This window comes from Cervus canadensis, chromosome 5 (assembly GCF_019320065.1).
Source record: "Cervus canadensis isolate Bull #8, Minnesota chromosome 5, ASM1932006v1, whole genome shotgun sequence".
Taxonomy (NCBI): Eukaryota; Metazoa; Chordata; class Mammalia; order Artiodactyla; family Cervidae; genus Cervus; species Cervus canadensis.
This window is the reverse complement of record NC_057390.1, coordinates 88,904,631-88,926,166: the sequence shown is the minus strand read 5'-3', so window position 1 is coordinate 88,926,166 and position 21,536 is coordinate 88,904,631. Positions and strand designations below refer to the sequence as shown.

General features: G+C 39.4%; 1 pseudogene; it reads left to right on the top strand.

Annotated features, from left to right (window-relative positions):
- Positions 1-9,011: 9,011 nt before the first annotated feature.
- On the top strand, positions 9,012-21,337 carry LOC122442127 (annotated as a pseudogene).
- Positions 21,338-21,536: the final 199 nt, after the last annotated feature.

Here is a 21,536-nt window from a genome sequence, read left to right as displayed (position 1 = left end):
TTTTCTTCAAAATAGTCTTATAGCTATAGCTCTTACACATTTGACTCATTTTGAGTTATGTTTTGCATGTTGTGCGGCACAAGAGTCCCTGTTCACTTAAGACATATTGATACTGAAGCATGCTGGCACCATTTATTGAAACAGTATGCTTGCCACATTAAATTGCCTTGGTCCATTGTAAACTATTATTGACCTTATTTGTATTGATCTATTTAAAAATTGTTCACTGTTCTATTGATCTGTATTCCTATTCTCATGCGATTATTTTTATTTTCCTTGTGATGGATTATAAAATGTTTTGAAATTAGGTTAAGTATGGCATTTTGCTTTCCATTTTAAGGTTATTTTGTCTTCCCTTTGACTTCTGTATAATATTAAGAATCAGCTCCCACAAGGAGGCTACTGATACATTGCCTTTGATTGCACTGATCCTATAGATCAACTGGAGGAGAGACTTGGCTCCATAACAATACTGAGCTATCCAGTCTATGTGCAAAGTGTATCTCTATTCATTTCCATCTTCTTTAAATTTACCATGATTGAGTTTGTAGTTTTTAATGTATGGGTATTTTGGTAAATTCATCCATACGTATATTTTGCTTTTTAAACTGTTATAAATAGTATATTAAAATTTTCAATTCTCAGTGCTCACTGCTAGGATATAAAATATCATTGATTTTTGTTCTTTATTGACCAACTTTGTAATGCTGCTATCTTGCAAAACTCACTTACTACAAATAGACTTGGAAAAAGATTGTTTGCTTTCTTTTCCCTCTTTATTGGCCTTTTTTAGATTAGTTTGTACTACTCATTTGATCTCTCTTATCAACATAGATATGTCTCTTTTTGAGCATCAGTTTTTACCCCTTTTTTTTCATCTTGTCCCTTTGTGTGTGAGGGCCTACACTATGCAAAATGTAATATGTTTACCAACATTATACATAAACACTAATTGGACTAATTAGTATGTAGCCAGCAGCTGGAGTGACATGCAAGGCTGTAGTAATGTCACAACTCTAGACTATTTGGGGTGTAAAGTTGGAAATAACAATATTTTGAAGGAGTTTGATATTTGATACCTGTATAAAATATCATGATGCAACTTTCCTTTATTATTCATTTATTTCATTCCATAAGCTCTGACTTAGATGATTCCTTAGGTGAATGAAGACAGTCTGGCTTTATTGCCTCTCTTTCCATGGGCTTCGACCTAGACTTCCAGCCTTCATGTATTTTCATGGGCATTTTCACAGCTCGGTTGTTCTCTCTTTAAAGGAGCAAGCCACAGGCATGGGGAAACTAAGACATTGGAGCCTTTTAAAATGGATGCTTTGGAGATAATAAAGTAACTTTGATCAGACAACAGACTCAGGAAAAGATTTCAGGGTGTACTATAATATTTAATAAAGTTTTACCTTATTGAAGAATTAGAGATCCTTTGTTAAAGAATCACTCAGTTAATTCAGCCAGAGAGTAACTAAAAATTTGAAAATTTATAAGATTAATGTATTGATGTTATGTATATTCTATGCACTGATAAGCAAAGACGTAGACTTGCAAGTATTATTGCAATAAATTTATCTTAGGACAAGAAAGCTCTAAGATACCATGCAAAATAAATCCCATTTATGTAAATATATCCTAAAAGATGATATTGTTAAACAGCTGCACTCAGTAAGCCAGCAAATTTGGAAAACTCGCCAGTGGCCCCAGGATTAGAAAAAGGGGAGTTTTTATTTCAATCCCAAAGAAAGGCAAGGCCAAAGAATGTTAAAACTACAGTACAACTGCACTCATTTCACATGCTAGCAAAATTATACTCAAAGCCGTTCAAACTAGGCTTCAGCAGTATGTGAACCAAGAACTTCCAGAAGTCCAAGCTAGATTTAGAAAAGGTAGAGAAACCAGAGACCAAATTGCCAACATCTGTTGGATGACAGAAACATCGAGAGAATTACAGAGAAACATCTACTCCTCTTTCACTGACTACGCTAAAGCCTTTGACTGTGTGGATCTCAACAAACTGGAAAATTCTTCAAGAGATGAAAATACCAGAGCACCTTACCTGCCTCCTGAGAAACCTGTGTGCAGGTCGAGAAACAATAGCTAGCATGGGACATGGAACAACTGACTGGTTCCAGTTTGGGAAAGGAGTACATAAAGGCTGTATATTGTCACCCTGCTTATTTATTTTTTTTATTTATTTGTTTTTTATTGTAGTGGTTTTTGCCATACATTGACATGAATCAGCCATGGATTTACATGTGTTCCCCATCCCGATCCCCCCTCCCACCTCCCTCTCCATCCATCCCTCTGGGTCTTCACAGTGCACCAGCCCTGGGCACCCGTCTCATGCATCCAACCTGGGCTGGTGATCTGTTTCACCCTTGATAGTATACTTGTTTTAATGCTATTCTCTCAGAACATTCCACCCTCGCCTTCTCCCACAGAGTCTAAAAGTCTGTTCTGTACATCTGTGTCTCTTTTTCTGTTTTGCATATAGGGTTATCATTACCATCTTTTAAAATTCCATATATATGCGTTAGTATACTGTATTGGTCTTTATCTTTCTGGCTTACTTCACTCTGTATAATGGGCTCCAGTTTCATCCATCTCATTAGAACTGATTCAAATGAATTCTTTTAATGGCTGAGTAATATTCCATGGTGTATATGTACCACAGCTTCCTTATCCATTCATCTGCTGATGGGCATCTAGGTTGCTTCCATGTCCTGGCTATTATAAACAGTTCTGCGATGAACATTGGGGTGCATGTGTCTCTTTCAGATCTGGTTTCCTCGGTGTGTATGCCCAGAAGTGGGATTGCTGGGTCATATGGCAGTTCTATTTCCAGTTTTTTAAGAAATCTCCACACTGTTTTCCATAGTGGCTGTACTAGTTTGCATTCCCACCAACAGTGTAAGAGGGTTCCCTTTTCTCCACACCCTCTCCAGCATTTATTGCTTGTAGACTTTTGGATGGCAGCCATTCTGACTGGTGTGTAATGGTACCTCATTGTGGTTTTGATTTGCATTTCTCTGATTATGAGTGATGTTGAGCATCTTTTCATGTGTTTGTTAGCCATCTGAATGTCTTCTTTGGAGAAATGTCTGTTTAGATCTTTGACCCATTTTTTGATTGTCACCCTGCTTATTTAATTTATATACAGAATGCATCATGCAAAATGCCAGACTCAATGAATCACCAGGTGGAATCAAGATTGCTGGGAGAAACATCAACAACCTCACATAAGCAGGTGACACCACTTTAATGGCAGAAAGTGAAGAGGAACTAAAGAGCCTCTTTATGAGGGTGGAAGAGGAGAATGAAAATGCTGGCTTAAAATTCAACATTCACGGAGAGATCACAACAGACAACACTGAAATACAAAGGATCATAAGAGACTACTACCAGCAGCTCTATGCCAATAAAATGGACAACTTGGATGAAATGGACAAATTCTTAGAAAAGTATAACTTTCCAAAACTGAACCAGGAAGAAATAGAAGATCTTAACAGACCCATCACAGGCAAGGAAATCGAAACCGTAATCAAAAATCTTCCAGCAAACAAAAGCCCAGGACCAGATGGCTTCACAGCTGAATTCTACCAAAAATTTAGAGAAGAGCTAACACCTACCTTACTCAAACTCTTCCAGAAAATTGCAGAAGAAGGTAAACTTCCAAACTCATTCTATGAGGCCACCATCACCCTAATTCCAAAACCTGACAAAGATGCCACAAAAAAAGAAAACTACAGGCCAATATCACTGATGAACATAGATGCAAAAATCCTTAACAAAATTCTAGCAAACAGAATCCAACAACATATTAAAAAAATCATACACCACGATCAAGTGGGCTTTATCCCAGGAATGCAAGGATTCTTCAATATCCGCAAATCAATCAATGTAATACACCACATTAACAAATTGAAAGATAAAAACCATATGATTATCTCAATAGATGCAGAGAAAGCCTTTGACAAAATTCAACACTCATTTATGATTAAAACTCTCCAAAAAGCAGGAATAGAAGGAACATACCTCAACATAATAAAAGCTATATATGACAAACCCACAGCAAGCATCACCCTCAATGGTGAAAAATTGAAAGCATTTCCCCTGAAATCAGGAACAAGACAAGGGTGCCCACTCTCACCACTACTGTTCAACATAGTGTTGGAAGTTTTGGCCACAGCAATCAGAGCAGAAAAAGAAGTAAAAGGAATCCAGATAGGAAAAGAAGAAGTGAAACTCTCACTGTTTGCAGATGACATGATCCTCTACATAGAAAACCCTAAAGACGCTACCAGAAAATTACTAGAGCTAATCAATGAATATAGTAAAGTTGCAGGATATAAAATTAACACACAGAAATCCTTGCATTCCTATACACTAACAATGAGAAAACAGAAAGAGAAATTAAGGAAACAATACCATTCACCATTGCAACAAAAAGAATAAAATACTTAGGAGTATATCTACCTAAAGAAACAAAAGACCTATACATAGAAAACTATAAAACACTGATGAAAGAAATCAAAGAGGACACAAACAGATGGAGAAACATACCGTGTTCATGGATTGGAAGAATCAATATTGTCAAAATGGCTATTCTACCCAAAGCAATCTATAGATTCAATGCAATCCCTATCAAGCTACCAACGGTATTTTTCACAGAACTAGACCAAAGAATTTCACAATTTGTATGGAAATACAAAAAACCTCGAATAGCCAAAGTAATCTTGAGAAAGAAGAATGGAACTGGAGGAATCAACCTGCCTGACTTCAGACTCTACTACAAAGCCACAGTCATCAAGACAGTATGGTACTGGCACAAAGACAGAAATATAGATCAATGGAACAGAATAGAAAGCCCAGAGATAAATCCACGAACCTATGGACACCTTATCTTTGACAAAGGAGGCAAGAATATAAATGGAAAAAAGACACCTCTTTAACAAGTGGTGCTGGGAAAACTGGTCAACCACTTGTAAAAGAATGAAACTAGAACACTTTCTAACACCATACACAAAAATAAACTCAAAACGGATTAAAGATCTAAATGTAAGACCAGAAACTATAAAACTCCTAGAGGAGAACATAGGCAAAACACTCTCCGACATAAATCACAGCAAGATCCTTATGACCCACCTCCCAGAAATATTGAAATAAAAGCAAAAACTAAAACAAATGGGATCTAATGAAACTTAAAAGCTTTGCACTACAAAGGAAACTATAAGTAAGGTGAAAAGACAGCCCTCAGATTGGGAGAAAATAATAGCAAATGAAGAAACAGACAAAGGATTAATCTCAAAAATATACAAGCAACTCCTGCAGCTCAATTCCAGAAAAAATAAATGACCCAATCAAAAAATGGGCCAAAGAACTAAACAGACATTTCTCCAAAGAAGACATACAGATGGCTAACAAACACATGAAAAGATGCTCAACATCACTCATTATTAGAGAAATGCAAATCAAAACCACAATGAGGTACCATTACACGCCAGTCAGGATGGCTGCTATCCAAAAGTCTACAAGCAATAAATGCTGGAGAGGGTGTGGAGAAAAGGGAACCCTCTTACACTGTTGGTGGGAATGCAAACTAGTACAGCCGCTATGGAAACAGTGTGGAGATTCCTTAAAAAAAACTGGAAATAGAACTGCCATATGACCCAGCAATCCCACTTCTGGGCATACACACTGAGGAAACCAGATCTGAAAGAGACACATGCACCCAATGTTCATCGCAGCACTGTTTATAATAGCCAGGACATGGAAGCAACCTAGATGCCCATCAGCAGATGAATGGATAAGGAAGCTGTGGTACATATACACCATGGAATATTACTCAGCCGTTAAAAAGAATTCATTTGAACCAGTCCTAATGAGATGGATGAAACTGGAGCCCCTTATACAGAGTGAAGTAAGCCAGAAAGATAAAGAACATTACAGCATACTAACACATATATATGGAATTTAGAAAGATGGTAACGATAACCCTATATGCAAAACAGAAAAAGAGACACAGAAATATAGAACAGACTTTTGAACTCTGTGGGAGAAGGTGAGGGTGGGATGTTTCAAAAGAACAGCATGTATACTATCTATGGTGAAACAGATCGCCAGCCCAGGTGGGATGCATGAGACAAGTGCTCCGGCCTGGTGCACTGGGAAGACCCAGAGGAATCGGGGGGAGAGGGAGGTGGGAGGGGGGATCGGGATGGGGAATAAGTGTAAATCTATGGCTGATTCATATCAATGTATGACAAAACCCACTGAAATGTTGTGAAGTAATTAGCCTCCAACTAATAAAAATTTAAAAAAAAAAAAAATTCAACATTCACAAAACAAAGATCATGGCACCTCGTCCCATTGCTCATGGCAAATAGATGGGGGGAAAGTGGAAACAGTGATGGATTTTTTTTTCTTGGTAACTGCAGTCATGACAATAAAAGACACTTCACCTTGGAAGAACTGCTATGACATTTCCACACAGCATATTAAAAAGCAGAGACATCACTTTTCCAACAAAGGTAATTTAATCAAAGCAGTGGTTTTCCTGTAGTCATGTATGGATGTGAAAGTTGGACCATAAAGAAGACTGAGTGGCAAAATTGATACTTTCCAAATGTGGTATTGGAGAAGACTCTTGAGAGTCCCTTGAACAGCAAGGAGATAACACCAGTCAATCCTAAAGGAAATCAACCCTGAATATTCATTGGAAGGACTGATGCTGAAGATGAAACTCCAACAATTTAGCCACCTGATGCAGAGTCAACTCATTGGAAAAGACTCTGATGCTGGGAAAGATTGAGGGAAGGATAAAAAGGGGATGACAGAGGATGAGATAGTTGGATGGCATTACTGACTCAATGAACTTAAGTTTGAGCAAACTCTGGAAAATAATGAAAAACAGTGAAGCCTGTCATGTTGAAATTCATGGCGTTGCAAAGAGTCAGACATGGCTTACAGACTGAACAACAACTGCTGGAGTTGAACAACAGTGGAGTTGAACAACACCTCCAGTATTCTTGCCTGGAGAATTCCACTGACAGAGGAGCCTGGTGGGCTACAGCCCATGGGGTTGCAAAGAGTCAGATATGACTGAGAGACTAACATTAAGATAGAACAACAACAAATGTAAATATAAAGTTTTATGGATAAAAACCATTTTGGAAGTATAAAAAATGAAAAAAAGACAGGGGAAATACTTTGGTTTTCTCATACTACTGTATTTAGATTTCTACCATGAAGCAGATTTATTGAGAGGCAACAGACTAAGAAGACTAAGAAGACTCCCAGTCTCGGCTTGGGAGAAAACTCCATCCTCACATCCCAAGCTTTGACTTAACTAGGGGAAATTTAAACTAGTAGGAAGGGTCAGTCAGCAGGTCTTTCCATATCTCTTTTGGGCTCACACCCACAGGGCATCAGCATGACTTTCTTCCTAAGGATACTGTTTTCTTAGTGTCAGCCCTTCGGACCACGTGTGTCAGAATTCTCTGACAGCAGAGTTCAAGAATGAGCGTCACTGGAGCTGGAGCTGGGATCTGCATCTTTAATAATCTCCCCAGGGCATTCTAGGGAATATCAAAGTTTAAGAACCACTGCCCTAGGGCATGTGTCCTGGAGGGAGAAACAAGAAAAATGAGCAATTAATACATGTTTAATGCATGTTTCTAACCTAGAGCTTGGAGCCCTGTCCCCTTGGGTCCCCTCCCTGGTGGACGGAGCACAGTCTTCGTGTCTCCATTTCTGACATTGTTGAATTGAGGATCAAGCTCTTTTGTCTCTGATGCTGGTGAGTGGTTCAGGACCACAGAAGTGGATAAATCTTGTCTCCAGGTGTCCTACAGAGAAGCTGAGAAACCAGTTCTTACTCAAGGCAACTAGATCAATCAAGCATAAAGTTCAGAAAAGAACTGCATATCCTACGGCAATAGCAGGTGTGCATTTATGTGTGTGTGTGTGTGTGTGTGTGTGTGTGTGTAAATACAGGTGTCCAGCATGTCTCTGTGCTCTGGTTATGATACTTTTTATTACTAGTTCTTAAAGATGAGCAGAGAAGGCATATCAGGGCATATCTCTTTGACACCTCTTGGCAGCAACTGTTTTTATTTTGGATTAGGGAACTCTTCAACAAGAGGATTTTGTTGAATCAGGAGGATATTGGAGAATGATAAATATGAGTGTTAGTAAAAGTATACATATAGCTGCCAGTAGTATTTTTACTTCATAGAGTGTGATATTATAAGATTGAGCTCTTAGAAAATCTGAGTTCAGTTAACAGGTAAGCTTCATTTTTTTTCTTCAACCTTTATACCTAAGGGAATCTGGCTATTTAGTTGCTTATTTATTTTTAAAGAATTTTTTTGATGTGGATCATTTTAAAAATTCTTTGCTGAATTTATTACCATTTATTTTTGTTTCATGTTTTGGTTTTTAGCTGTAAGGCATGTGATTTCTTTATATGTGGAACAGGGATTGAACCCACACCCCCTGACTTCCAAGGTGAAATATTAACCACAGGACCGCCAGGAAATTTCTTGGCTGTGTATTTATGACCCACTTTCCTTTGAGAACTGGTTGTTGAACAGTCCTCCTTATACTTTACATATGAAAGGACTTTGAAGTCAGATTTCTGTAGGTCAATATGTCACAACCTGAAGGTCAAACCTTATGATTGTATGTCCAGAAACGGAAGAGAAATTACAGAGGTCTTTAGCTTACTATTTCTCTGCTAAGAAAGTGTGATACTTTCTCTTTACTGAGGTAATGGAAAAATGCCACTGAGCCAGTTTCTTTTCTGTATCAAACTCAATTCTTGGTTGGTAATTCCCTCACTATACATGGTAATACCATTCATCTTAGGGGTTTTTGCAGGGCAATGCAAACAGACCCTGACATATTCACCAACAACAGAAAGTACTCATTTTGATAAGCCAGCTGCAATCAAAATGTGCTTCTTTCACTGTCTTTTCATTCCCAGCAGACAGGAGAGGAGCATGAAGAGGGAGAATCAGAGCAGCATGTCCAAGTTCCTCCTCCTGGGACTCCCCGTCCGGCCAGAGGAGCAGGGCATGTTCTTTGCCCTGTTCCTGGGCATGTACCTGACCACAGTGCTGGGCAACCTGCTCATCATTCTGCTCATCAGGCTAGACTCTCGCCTCCACACCCCCATGTACTTCTTCCTCAGCCACTTGGCCCTCACTGACATCTCCTTTTCATCTGTCACCGTCCCTAAAATGCTGATAAATATGAAGACTCAGGATCAATCCATCCCCTATGCAGGATGCATAACACAGATGTATTTCTTCCTATTTTTTACTGGTCTGGATGATTTTCTGCTCACCTCAATGGCCTATGATCGGTACGTGGCCATCTGTCACCCTCTCCACTACAGCACCATCATGGGACAGGGGCTGTGCACCTTACTAGTAACTGTGTCCTGGATTCTCTCCTGTGCCAATGCCCTGTGTCACACCCTCCTCCTGACCCGGCTGTCCTTTTGTGCTGACCACAGCATCCCCCATTTCTTCTGTGACCTTGGTGCCCTGCTGAAGCTCTCCTGCTCAGACACATCCCTCAATGAGCTGGCCATTTTCACAGCAGGAGTGGCTGTTATCGTCCTCCCATTCATATGCATCCTGATCTCTTATGGATGCATTGGGACCACCATCTTGAAGGTCCCCTCCACCAAGGGGATCTGCAAAGCATTGTCCACATGTGGCTCCCACCTCTCTGTGGTGTCTCTGTATTATGGAACAATTATTGGACTGTATTTTTTCCCCTCATCCAACACTTCCAGGGATAAGAGCACCATTGCCTCTGTGATGTACACAGTGGTCACTCCACTGCTGAACCCCTTCATTTACAGCCTAAGGAACAGGAACATGATGGGGGCCCTGGAGAGACTCTTGCACAGGGCAAAAGTCTTGTCTCAGTGATGTTTGTTCGTCTTTGTAACAGCCATGTGTGTTCACAAAACCTCAGATCCTACATGCCTAGATTTGAACCCAGCATGGAATAAATACTCAGTAAATGTTTGATTGTCGAATTGCATTCCTTTACAATTATTGTCTATTTCCTAACAGTTCATTAGCATAAATTGTGAATTTTGAGTTTATGTTCTTGAGTTTTGATCTTGTCTATAAGGCTGAGCATTTATATAGGTGGTAGTACTTCACCTCTCCTCTTATTTCCTAGTGATTTATTTCTTTTTAAAAATTTAATTTTTAATTTACTTTTTATTGGAAAATAATTGCTTTACAATATTTTGTTGGTTTTTGCTATATAGCAACATGAATCAACTGTAAGTGTGCATATATTCTCTCTCTCCTGACCCTCCCTCCTACCCTCCCCATGTTTGCAGCCCTCAGGTCGTCACAGATACCACACTGAGTTTCCTGTGCTATGGAGCAGTTTCTCATTAGCAATCTAATTCAAACATGGTAGTGTGTGTATGTCAATGGTACTCTCTCAGTTTGCCCCACCCTCTCCTTCTCCTGAGCAAACTCTGAGAAGGACAGGGGAGAATGGTATGCCGCAGTCCACGGGCTTGCAAAAAGTCAGACAAGACTTAGTGACTGAATAGCAACAACTCCTCCTCCAACTGTGTCTAGAAATTCATTCTCTATGTCTGCCTCTCTACTCTTGCCTGTCTAATCTGTTCGTCACTACCATTTTTCTAGATTCCATATATAGACATTAACACACAATATTTATTTTTCTCTTTACTCTGTATGTCAGACCCAGACAATATGTAGACCATCCACGTTCTGGTAATGGCACAATTTTGGTAACGTTTTGTGGCTGCATAATATTCCATTGTATATATGTGCCACCTCTTCTGTATCTATTTCTGTGTCATTGGGCATTTACTACTGTGCATAAAATGAATAACTAATAAGAATCTATTGTATAGCACAGGGAACTCTACTCAAAGCTCTGTGGTGGCCTAAATGGGAAGGAAATTTTTAAAAAGGGATATACATATGTATATGTATGGCAGATTCAGTGTTCTGAGAAGAGAAAATAACACAACATTGTTAAACAACGATAGTCCAATAACTTTTTTAAAAAAAGTTTCTTTGGAAAAGCAAATGCCTTTTATTTTTATGAAATCAAGATTCTACTCTTTTCCTTTTAGTGTTCATGACTTTTGTGTCTTATTTAAGAAAATATTCCTTATCCCACGTTTACCAAGATTTGTCCAAGTTTTTCTTGAAGATAGTTTTATAGTTATAGTCCTTACACATTTCATCCATTTTGAGTTATGTTTTGCATGTGGTGCAGCACAAGAGTCCATGTTCACTTAAGACATATTGATACTGAAGCATGCTGGCACCATTTATTGAAATGCTGTCCTTGCCACATTACATTGCCTTGGTGCATTTGTAAACTATTAATTGACCTTCTATGTATTGATATATTTTGAAATTATTCGCTGTTCTATTGATCTATATTCCTATTCTTATGCAATTATTTTTATTTTCCTTGATTTGGAGTATAAAACAGTTTTGAAATTAGATAAAGTAAGTATGGCATTTTGCTTCTCATTTTAACATTTTTTGTCTTCTCTTTTCAGTTTAGTTCGGTTCGGTCACTCAGTTGTGTCTGACTCTTTGTGACCCCATGGACTGTAGCACACCAGGCCTTCCTGTCCATCACCAACTCCCGGAGTTTAATCAAATTCATGCCCATTGAGTCGGTGATGCCATCCAACCATCTCATCCTCTGTTGTCCCCTTCTCCTCCCACCTTCAATCTTTCCCAGCAACAGGGTCTTTTCAAATGAGTCAGTTCTTTGCAGCAGGTGGCCAAATATTGGAGTTTCAGCTTCAGCATCAGTCCTTCCAATGAATATTCAAGACTTACTTCCTTTAGGATGGACTGGTTGGATCTCCTTGCAGTCCAAGGGACTCTCAAGAGTCTTCTTCAACACAACAGTTCAAAAGCATCATTTCTTTGGTGCTCAGCTTTCTTTATAGTCCAAGTCTCAGATCCATACATGATTACTGCAAAAAACCATAGCTTTGACTAGATGGACTTTTGTTGGCAAAGTAATGTCTCTGCTTTTCAATATGCTGTCTAGGTTGGTCATAACTTTTCTTCCAAGGAGCAAGCATCTTTTAATTTCATGGTTCCAGTTACCATCTACAGCGATTCCGGAGCCCAAGAAAATAAAGTCTGTCACTCTTTCCACTGTTTCCCCATCTATTTGCCATGAAGTGATGGGACCGGATGCCACGATCTTAGTTTTCTGAATGTTGTATTTTAAGCCAACTTTTTCACTCTCCTCTTTCAGTTTCATCAAGAGGCTCTTTAGTTCTTCACTTTCTGCCATTAGGGTGGTGTCATCTGCATATCTGAGGTTATTGATATTTCTTCCAGCAATCTTTTTTTAAAAAATTAATATATTAAAAAAAATTTAGGCTAATTACTTTACATTATTGTAGTGGTCTTTTCCACTACATGACATGAATTTAGTGACATTTCCACTACATGACATTTCCACTAGTGACATGAATCAGCCATGGGTGTACATGTGTCCCCCATCCTGAAGCCCCCTCCCACCTCCCTTCCCGTCCCATCCCTCAGGGTCGTCCTAGTCCTCTGGCTCTGAGCACCCTGTCTCATGCATTGATCCTGGACTGGTGATCTATTTCACATATGGTAATATACGTTTCAAAGGTATTCTCTCAAATCATCCCACCCTCACCTTCTCCCACAGAGTCCAAAATTCTGTTCTTTACATCTGTGTCTCTTTTGCTGTCTCTCATATAGGGTCATCATTACCCTCCTTCTAAATTCCATATATATGTGTGAATATACTGTATTGGTGTTTTTCTTTCTGACTTACTTCACTCTGTATAATAGGCTCCAGATTCATCTGCCTCATTAGAACTGATTCAAATGCATTCTTTCTAATAGCTAGGTAATATTCCATTGTGTATTTGTACCAGAGCTTTCTTTCTTTTTTGTTTTTATTTTTTAATTAATTTCTTTCTTTTAATTGGAGGTTAATTACTTTATAATATTGTAGTGGTTTTGCCATACATCGACACGAATCAGCCACGGGCACACATGTGTTCCCCATCCAGAACCACCTCCCATCTCCCTCTGCATCCCATCCCCCAGGGTAATTCCAGTGCACCAGCCTTGAGCACCCTGTCTCATACATCCAACTTGGACCAGTGATCCACTTCCATATGATAATATACAAGTTTCAATGCTCCCTCTCAAATCATCCCACCCTCATCTTCTCCCACAGAGTCCCAAAGACTGTTCTTTACATCTGTGTCTCTTTTGCTGTCTCACATATAGGGTCATTGTTACTATCTCTCTAAATTCCATATATATGTGTTAATATACTTTATTGGTGTTCTTCCTTCTGACTTACTTCACTCTGTATGATAAACTCCAGTTTCATCGACCTCCTTAGAACTGATTCAAATGAGTTCTTTTAAACAGCTGAGTAATATTCCATTGTGAATATGTACCACAGCTTTCTTATCAATTCATCTGCCAATGGACATCTAGGTTGCTTCCATGTCCTAGCTATTGTAAACAGTGCTGTGATGAACATTGGGGTACATGTGTCTCTTTCAATTCTGGTTTCCTCGGTGTGTATGCCCAGCAGTGGGATTGCTGGGTTGTATGTCTCCTGGCAATCTTGATTTCAGCTTGTGCTTCATCCAGCCAAGTGTTTCTCATGATGTACTCTGCATATAAGTTAAATAAGCAGGGTGACAATACACAGCCTTGACCTACTCCTTTCCCTATTTGGAACCAGTTTGTTGTTCCATGTCAAGTTCTAACTATTGCTTCCTGACCTGCATACAGATTTCTCAAGAGGCACGTCAGGTGGTTTGGTATTCCCATCTCTTGCAGAATTTTCCACAGTTTGTTGTGGTCCACAGAGTCAAAGGCTTTGGCATAGTCAATAAAGCAGAAATATATGTTTTTCTGGAACTCTCTTGCTTTTTTGATAATCCAGCAGATGTTGGCAATTTGATCTCTGGTTCCTCTGCCTTTTTTAAATCCAGCTTGAACATCTGGATGTTCACAGTTCACACACTGCTGAAGTGTGGCTTGGGGAATTTTGAGCATTACTTTATGTGCATGTGAGATGAGTGCAATTGTGCGATAGTTTGAGCATTCTTTGGCATTGCCTTTCTTTGGCATTGGAATGAAAACTGACCTTTTCCAGTACTGTGGCCACTGCTGAGTTTTCCAAATTTCCCGGCATATTGAGTTCAGTACTTTCATAGCATCATCTTTTAGGATTTGAAGTAGCTCCACTGGAATTCCATTACCTCCACTAGCTTTGTTCATAGTGATGCTTCCTAAGGCCCACTTGACTTTGCACTCCAGGATGTCTGCCTCTAGGTGATGAACACATCGTTGTGATTATTTGGATCATGAAGTTCTTTATTGTATAGTTTTTGTGTGTATTCTTGCCACCTCTTCTTAATATCTTCTGCTTCTGTTAACCCATACCATTTCTGTCCTTTATTGCACCCATCTTTGCATGAAACATTCCCTTGGTATCTAATTTTCTTAAAGAGGACTCTAGACTTTCCCATTCTATTATTTTCTTCTATTTCTTTGCACTGATCACTGAGGAATGCTTTCTTCTCTCTCCTTGCTATTCTTTGGAATTATGCATTCTAATGGACACATCTTTCCTTTTCTCCTTTGCCTTTTCTTTCTCTTCTATTCTCAACTATTTGTAAGGCCTGCTCAGATGATCATTTTGCCTTTTTGCATTTCTTTTCCTTGGAGATGATCTTGATCCCTGCCTCCTGTACAATGTCACGAACCTCTGTCCAAATTTCTTCAGGCACTCTATCAGATCTAATCCCTTGAATCTGTTTCTCACTTCCATTATATAATTGCAAGGAATTTGATTTAGGTCATACCTGAATGATCTAGTAGTTTTCCCTACTTTCTTCAACTGGAGTCTGAACTTTGCATTAGGGACTTCATGGTCTGTGCCACAATCAGCTCTTGGTCTTGTTTTTGCTGATTGTATAGAAATTCTCCATCTTGACTGCAAAGAATATAATCAATATGATTTCGTTATTGCCCATCAGGTGATGTCCATGTGTAGAGTCTTCTCTTGTGTTGTGGGAAGAGGATATTTGCTATGGCAGTGGGTTCTCTTGACAAAACTCTATTAGCCTTTGCCCTGCTTCATTCTATACTTCCAGGCCAAATTTGCCTGTTACTCCAGGTGTTTCTTGACTTCCTACTTTTGCATTCTCATCCCCTATAATGAAAAGGACATCTTTTTTGGGTGTTAGTTCTAGAAGGTCCTGTAGGTCTTCATAGAACTGTTCAACTTCAGCCTCTTTAGCCTTACTGGTTGGGGAATAGACTTGGATTACTGTGCTATTGAATGGTTTGCTTTGGAAATGAACAGAGATCATCTGTCATTTCTGAGAGTGCATCCAAGTACTGCATTTCAGACTCTTTTGTTGACTATGATGGTTACTCCATTTCTTCTAAGGGATTCTTCCCCACAGTAGTAGATATAATGGTCATCTGAGTTAAACTCACTCATTCCAGTCCATTTTAGTTTGCTGACTCCTAAAATGTTGATGTTTGATCACTTCCAATTTGCCTTGATTCATGGACCTAACATTCCAGGTTTCTATTCAATATTGCTCTTTACAGCATTGGGCTTTAGTTCCATCACAAGTGACATCCACATCTGTCTTCCCTTTTACTTCAGATTAAGAATCAGATTCTACGAGTAGGCTACTGATACATTGCCTTTGATTGCACTGACCCTATAGATCAATTGGAGGAGAGACCTGGCTCCATAATGATATTGAGTTATCCAGTCTATGGGCAAAGTGTATCTGTATTCATTTGCATCCTCTTTAAATTTACCATGAATGTGTTTGTAGTTTTTAACATATCAGTATTTTGGGAAATTCATTCATAAGCATATTTTGCTTTTTAAATTGTTTTAATTAGCATATTAAAATTTCGATTCTCAGTGCTCACTGCTAGGATATAAAGTATCATTGATTTTTGTTCATTATTCATCAACTTTGTAATCCTGCTACCTTGCAAAGCTCACTTAGTACAAATAGATTTGGAGAAAGATTTTTTGCTTTCTTTTCCCTCTTTTTGGCCTTCTTTGAGATTAGTTTATACTATTCATTTTTTCTCTCTTATCGACATACTACATATATGTCTTTTTTTGAGCATCAGGTTTTTACCCCTGTTTTTTCATCTTGTCCCTTTACGTGCGTGTGCCTGCACTATGCAAGATGTAATATGTTTACCAATGCTATACAGAAACAGAAGACTAATTAGTTTGTAACCAGTAGCTGGAGTGACATGCAAGGTTGTGATGATGTCCACAACTCTAGTCTGTTTGGGGTGTAAAGATGGAAATCCCAATATTTTGAAAGCCTTGGATATATGACACATGTATAAAATATTATGATGCAACTTTCATCATTATTCATTTATTTCATTCTGTAAGCTCTGATTTAGATGATTCCTTAGGTGAATGAAAACAGTCTGGCTTTATTGCCTCTCTTTCCATGCGCTTCCACCTAGCCTTCCATTCTTCATGTATTTTCACGGACATTTTCACAGTTCAGTTGTTCTCTCTTCAAAAGAGCAAGCCACAGGCATGGGGGAATTAAGACATTGGAGCCTGTTAAAACGGATGCTTTGGAGATAATAAAGTAACCTTGATCAGACAACAGACACAGGAAAAGATTTCAGGGTGTACTATAACATTTAATAAAGTATTACCTTATTGAAGAATTAGAGATTCTTTGTTAATGAACCACTCAGTTAATTCAACAAGAGAGCAGCTAAAAATTTGAGATTAATACCTTGATGTTATATGTGTTTTATGCACTGATAAGCATAGAAGTAGACTTGCAAGTATTATTACAATAAATTTAGGAGGAGAAAGCTCTAAGGTACCATGCAAAACAAATCCCATTTATGTAAACGTATCCTAAAAGATAATGCTGTTAAACTGTTGCACTCAAAATGCCAGCAAATTTGGAAATCTCGCCAGTGGCTCCAGGACTAGAAAAGGGAAGTTTTCATTTCAATTCCAAAGAGAGGCAAGACCAAAGAATGTTAAAACTACAGTACAACTGCACTCATTTCACATGCTAGCAAGATTATACTCAAAGCCACTCAAACTAGGCTTCAGGAGTATGTGAACCAAGAACTTCCAAAAGTCCAAGCTAGATTTAGAAAAAGCAGAGGAACCAGAGATCAAATCACCAACATCTGTTGGATAATAGAAACATCAAGAGAATTAAAGAAAAACAGCTACTCCTCTTTCACTGACTACGCTAAAGCCTTTGACTGTGTAGATCACAACAAACTGTGGAAAATGCTTCAAGAGATGGAAATACCAGAGAACCTTACCTGCCTCCTGAGAAACCTGTGTGCAGGTCAAGAAGCAATAGTTAGCATGGGACATAGAACAACTAACTGGTTCCAAATTGGGAAAGGAGTACATAAAGGCTGTTTATTCTCACCTTACTTATTTAATTTGTATACATAATGCATCATGCGAAATGCCAGACTGGATAAATCACCAGCTGGAATCAAGATTGCTGGGTGAAATATCAACAACCTCACATATGCAGATGACACCACTTTAATGGCAAAAAGTGAAGAGGAACAAAAGAGCTTCTTGATGAGGGTAGAAGAGGAGAATGAAAAAGCTGGCTTAAAATTCAACATGCACAAAACAATGATCTTGGCATCCTGTCCCATTGCTTCATGGCAAATAGAAGGGGAAAAGTGGAAACAGTGACAGATTTTATTTTCTTGGGTTCAATTCCACTTCATTCGGTGACTGCAGTCATGAAAATTTAAGACACTTGATCCTGGAAGAACAGCTATGGCAAATCTACATAGCATATTAAAAAGCAGAAACATCACTTTTCCAACAAAGGTAATTTAGTCAGTGCTATGGTTTTCCTGTAGTTATGTACAGCTGTCAGAGTTGGAATGTAAAAAAGACGTATTCATATTTGCAACTCAGCAAATATCGATGCTTTCTGAATGTGGTACTGGAGAAGACTCTTGAGAGTCTCTTGAACAGCAAGGAGATCACACCAGTCAATCCTAAATGAAATCAACTCTGAATATTCATTGGAAGGACTGATGCTGAAACCCCAATACTAAAACCAGATGCAAAGAGCCAACTCATTGGAAAAGACCCTGACACTGGGAAAGATTGAGGGCAGGAAAAAAAAGGGATCACAGAGGATGAGATGGTTGGATGGCATTACTGACTCAATGAACAAGAGTTTGAGCAAACTCTGGGAGATAGCGAAAAACAGGGAAGCCTGGCATGGGGTTGTAAAGACTCGGACATGGCTTAGCGAATGAACAACAACATCTGGAGTTGAACAACACTGAAGCTGAAAAACAACTCTGGTATTCTTGCCCGGAGAATTCCACTGACAGAGGAGCCTGGTGGGCTACAGTCCGTGGGGTTGCACAGAGTCAGACACGACTAAGTGACTAACACTTTGATAGAACAACAACAAATATTAATATAAAATTTTATGAATAAAAACCATTTTAGAAATATAAAAGATGAATAAAAGACAGGGGAAATACTTTGAATTTCTCATATTGTATTTGAATTTCTACCGTGAAGCAGATTTATTTAGAGGCAACAAACTAAGAAGGCATCTCGGCTTGGGAGAAAACTCCATCCTCACATCCCAAGCTTTGACTTAACTAGGGGAAATTTAAACTAGTAGGAAGGGTCAGTCAGGAGTTCTTTCCACATCTCCTTCGGGCTCACACCCACAGGGCATCATGGTGACGTTCTTCCTAAGGATATTGTTTTCTCAGTGTCAGCCCTTCGGACCATGTGTGTCAGAATTCCTTGGTCACAGAGTTCAAGAATGAACATCACTGGAGTTGGAGCTGGGATCTACATCTTTAATAATCTCCCAAGGGCATTCTAGGGAACATCAAAGTTTAAGAACCACTGCCCTAGGGCATGTGTCCTGGAGGGAGAAACAAGAAAAATGAGCAATTAATACATGTTTAATGCATGTCTCTAGCCAAGAGCTTGGAGCCCTGTCCCCTTGGGTCCCTTCCCTGGTGGACAGAGAACAGTCTTCACGTCTCCATTTCTGACATTGGTGAATTGAGGATCAAGCTCTTTTGTCTCTGATGCTGGTGAGTGGTTCAGGACCACAGAAGTGGATAAATCTTGTCTCCAGGTGTCCTACAGAGAAGCTGAGAAACCAGTTCTTACTCAAGGCAACTAGATCATTCAAGCATAAAATTCAGAGAGGAACTGGGTCTCCTACAGCAATAGCAGGTGTGTGTGTGTGTGTGTGTGTGTGTGTGTGTGTGTGTGTGTGTAGGTGCTCAGCACTTCTCTGCGCTCTTGCTTGTGATACTTTTTATTACTAGTTCTGAAAGATGAGGGGAGAATGCATATCAGGGCATATCTCTTTGACATACCTTGGCAGCAACTGTTTTTATTTTGGATTAGGGAACTCTAAGAATTTTGTTGAATCAGGAGGATACGGGAGAATGATAAATATGAGTACTAGGAAAAATACATATAACTGCCAGTAATATTTTTTACTTCGTAGAGCAGTGATATTGCAAATTTGAACTCTAAGATACTCTGAGTTCAGTTGACATGTAAGCTTCTTCTTTTTCTTCAGCCTTTATACATAATGGAACTGGCTATTTATTTGTTTTTTTTATTTTAAAGAATTTTTTTTTGGATGTGGATCATTTTTTAAATTCTTTGTTGAATTTTTACCATATTGTTTTGTTTCATGTTTTGGTTTTTAGCCATAATGCATGTGATATCTTTATACCTGGAACAAGGATTGAACCCATACATCCTGACTTGGAAGCTCAAGTCTAAAGCCTTGAATCGCCAGGAAATTTCTTGGCTGTGATTTTTGATCCACTTTCATTCAAGAATTCGTTGCTGAAACATCTTCCTTATACTTTACATATGAGAGGACCTTGAAGTCAGATTTCCATAGGTCAATATGTCACAACCTGGAGGTCAAATCTTATGATCATATGTACAGAAACAGAAGAGAAATTAGGGAGGTTTTTAACTCACTCTATCTCTGCTAAGATACTGTGATAATTTCTCTTTACTGAGATGATGGAAAAATCCCACTGAGTCAGTTTCTCTTCTGTATCAAACTCTCTTCTTGGTAAATTCTCTCATTATACATGGTAATACCATTCATCTTAGGGGTTTTTGCAGGGAAAAAGCAATGCAGACAGACACTGACATATTCACCAAGAGAAAGGACTCATTTATATATGCCTGCTGCAATCAAAATGTGCTTCTTTCACTGTCCTTTCATTCCCAGCAGACAGGCGAGGAGCATGAAGAGGGAGAATCAGAGCAGCATGTCTGAGTTCCTCCTCCTGGGACTCCCCATCCGGCCAGAGCAGCAGGGCATGTTCTTTGCCCTGTTCCTGGGTATGTACCTGACCACGGTGCTGGGCAACCTGCTCATCATCCTGCTCATCAGGCTGGATGCTCACCTCCACACCCCCATGTACTTCTTCCTCAGCCACTTGGCCCTCATTGATGTCTCCTTTTCATCTGTCACTGTCCCTAAAATGCTGATAAACATGCAGACTCAGGATCAATCCATCCCCTATGCAGGGTGCATAACACAGATGTATTTTTTCCTATTTTTTACTGGTCTGGATGATTTCCTGCTCACCTCAATGGCCTATGATCGGTACGTGGCCGTCTGTCACCCTCTCCACTACAGCACCGTCATGGGACAGGGGCTGTGCACCTTACTAGTAACTGTGTCCTGGATTCTCTCCTGTGCCAATGCCCTGTGTCACACCCTCCTCCTGACCCGGCTGTCCTTTTGTGCTGACCACAGCATCCCCCATTTCTTCTGTGACCTTGGTGTCCTGCTGAAGCTCTCCTGCTCAGACACATCCCTCAATGAGCTGGCCATTTTCACAGCAGGAGTGGCTGTCATCATCCTCCCACTAGTATGCATCCTGATCTCTTATGGACGCATCGGGGCCACCATCCTGAAGTTCCCCTCCACCAAGGGGATTGCAAAGCATTGTCCACATGTGGCTCTCACCTCTCTGTGGTGTCTCTGTATTATGGAACAATTATTGGGCTGTATATTTTCCCCTCATCCAGCACCTCCAGGGACAAGATCACCATTGCCTCTGTGATGTACACAGTGGTCACTCCACTGCTGAACCCCTTCATTTATAGCCTAAGGAACAGGGACATGATGGGTGCCGTGGAGAGACTCTTGCACAGGGCAAAAGTCTTGTCTCAGTGATGTTTGTTTGTCTTTGTAACAGCCATGTGTGTTCACAAAACCTCAGATCATATATCCCTAGATTTGATCCCAGCATGGAATGAATAGTCAGTAAATGTTTGATAGTTGAATTACATTCCTTTACAATTATTGTCTATTTCCTAACAGTTCACTAGCATAAATGGTGAATTTTGAGTTTATGGTCTTGATTTTTGATCTT